This window comes from Hemitrygon akajei, chromosome 8 (assembly GCF_048418815.1).
Source record: "Hemitrygon akajei chromosome 8, sHemAka1.3, whole genome shotgun sequence".
In the NCBI taxonomy this organism is placed as follows: Eukaryota; Metazoa; Chordata; class Chondrichthyes; order Myliobatiformes; family Dasyatidae; genus Hemitrygon; species Hemitrygon akajei.
Window position 1 is genome coordinate 98,926,456 of NC_133131.1, and position 3,138 is coordinate 98,929,593.

Here is a 3,138-nt window from a genome sequence, read left to right on the forward strand (position 1 = left end):
TCAGCCATTAATCTAAAGGTAGTTGGTAATCCCTTTAAGTAGCCCTTATCGTGGTTCCTTCCTTCTATTGAAAACATGCTCACATGTCTGAGATTAAGAAAGGGTATTAAATTGAGCTTTGAGTTTCAAAACAACAATACATTGGAGCTGAGCACTATGGATAGGCAGCTTGCATTTTTCCTCTTGGCTTCTTAAATGTCAAAGCTACTAGCAAAACAATTTTATATGTCTGCCTCACTAGTGAAGGGAATAATGCTCTACAAATGTGATACCATCACTTAACTGAAGGAATATTGATTTAAAAAGCCATTGCAGAGAAACTAGTAGATATCATTTCTAGAATGTTCCTTTATTGTTTGCTGTAAGCTCAGGACTTTGTCAGCATTTGCATTAGAAATACGTCAATCAACAAAAGATGAATGACTGAAAAAGGTTCATGTCAAGGCCAGGCATTTCATAGCTTAATTTATAAATGCAGAGCAGATTAAATCACCTGATCTGCAGATTAATTTCACAATTTATTGGACAAGATTCTTTATACACATTATGCACATGTTCAAAAATCCTGCAATCATATGAAAAATAATTAAATAAAGTTCAAATTCAAGCTTATTTCCATTTTAGTAATATATATGTGCAGCATCAAATGAAACAATTTCCCTCCAGACCAAGGTGCACAATACAGCACACATAACTCAGACACAACACACAAAGTAATATTTCCACAAATAAATTAACAAGTAATAAGGTGCATTTTCATCACAAGTTACAAAGTAAATAGTACAACACCACTGGTGCTTCATACTGTACATGATGAGACCTGGGTGGTATCAGGGAGTTCAGTAGTCTTACAGCCTGGGGGAGGAAGCTGCTGCCCATCTGAACAGTATCTCTTGCCTGATGGCAGAGGACCAAAATGATTGATGGATGGATGGATGGAGGATTCATTGACAATGCTGAGGGCCCTGCAACACGCAGCACTCATGGTAAGTGTCTCAGATGGGTGGAAGAGAGGTATCAATGATCTTGTCAGTACCCTCCTCACTATTGTTTGTAGGGACTTGTGGTCAGATGCCTTGTAATTCCTGTACCAGACAGTAATGGAGCTGGTCAAGATGCTCTCAAAGGCCCCCTTGTAAAAAATTGGTTAGAGTAATGGGTGGGGGGAGGGCATTACTGTGTTTTCTAGACTAAAGATGTTGTGTTGAGAGTCCAGATGAGATCATCCGTTATGTGCACTCCCAGAAACTTTGTCCTCTCTACAGAGGATCCATTTATGTGCAGTGAGTAGATAAAAATCTCCTTTGAAATAAAAAGCACTTTTTTAATGGTATGCCAATCTATGCAATGTTTGCCTTCAGAACACCCAGGAACTAATCATCTAATGGTAAAGAAAGAAGAGTTTTTGCAGCTAGCTGTATCAGATTTAATCGGGTTCCCACAACCTATGGACTCTCTTTCAAGGCCTCTTCATTTCATGCTCTCGATCTTTATTACTTTTTGTTTCTCAGCTCAAGCTAGTAAAACCTGAGGTACAGACATAACCAAGCAATTTGTCAATTACTCGGAACTTTTGGACTATTCTAGTGGTGTTTAGTATTGTGGCTTTCTGAAGGTTTACATAGATATTACTGTGTAGCCCTAATTGTTTAATGCTATTGTGTTGTGTTTACAGCTTGTTGTCTTTTGCACATTGGTTGTTTGTCCTGTTGGGCACTGTCTTTCAATGATTCTATTGTGTTTTTGGGTTTACTGTGTATTCCTGCAAGAAAATGAATCTCAGGGTTGTATAAAGTGACATATATGTACTGTGATAATAAATTTACCTTGAATTTTGAGGCTGAAAAGTGGTCTAGAATCAGAATCCTAGTCATATCTTCTATCTACTTCCCCCTCCTTTCCTTCCTGCCCTGGAGGTTTGGTTCATTGAAAGGGATTCAGTTTCAGTCATCCCAAGCTGCCTTAACCGTGTTAACATCTTTCAGCTAGATTATTACAACGGCTATCACAAACTTGCCGAAAGCAATCTTTACCTATCATGAACATGCACATTTCCAGCAGGGGTCACTGCACTATCATTGATATTGGCAGGAGATCAGCTTCTCTCTCCCGTCACAGCCCTGCACAATGTAAGTCAACTGCGGAGCTTAAGTACCAGCTGCGATCAGCAGACACCAGAAACTGCATCAATTTGCATGGCTCTATTCGCTGTGTGTATTTGAATCATCTTATAACAAAGAAAGAGCCCAGATACAATAGTTGCTTTGGAGAATCTGAGCCAAGGAATTGAGAGGATCGTTATAAATAGTACTGAAGTAGAAATTAGACAGAGATGCTGGTACAGACCCCTTTCAATGGTCTTCTAGATATTGAGAATCAATGACTGAACTCAATTGTGATTTTTTCCCAAACAGATAATCAACATTTTCATGAAATGGTTCTTTTCATCATTTGTAATTAGTAGCAAAACACTAAGGTCAACTTTATTGCTTATCCATGCTCAGAATTAAATAAGTAAGATAGAGTCACCTTTCTCAGGGAATGCCCAGGTGATTGTCCAATGTCCTTGTCTATTTTTGTGGTAGAAATAAAAGGTTTGAGAGAAATTGAAATAGATTTAATTAAGTTCTGTGACATACCTTCTCCTACACAATGTAGCCATGTTGTGGCTGCGGAGGAGGAAAAAATTTACAGAAACGCACAGAAATTTTCAGCCTCTGTAGAAAGAGGATCTGCTTTTTACTTTGCATTTCCAGGATTGGCAAGTTATTTTTATCCTCAGGAGGGAATATATGTCTCTGTGGCAGAATCTGAACAAGTGTTTTGTATATATCTTCAGACTTTAAGTCAACCATGTACTATCAAAGTGAATTTGTACCCAATTATGGAGAATTCTTGGAGAATGTAACAAGGATGATAGATAAAGAGAATGCACTTTCCAGAAAGAAATTCGCAAAGGTGTACAAGGTATGAGATGATGGCATTGGTTGAGTCATAGACACACAGCATAGAAATGAGCCCTTTGGCCCATCAAGTTTGGGCCAAACCATCAACCACCTATTTAAACTAATCATTTGGTATATTAATACCATTTTCTATTTTATCCTCCCCAAATTCCATTCAACTTCCCCCAAGCTT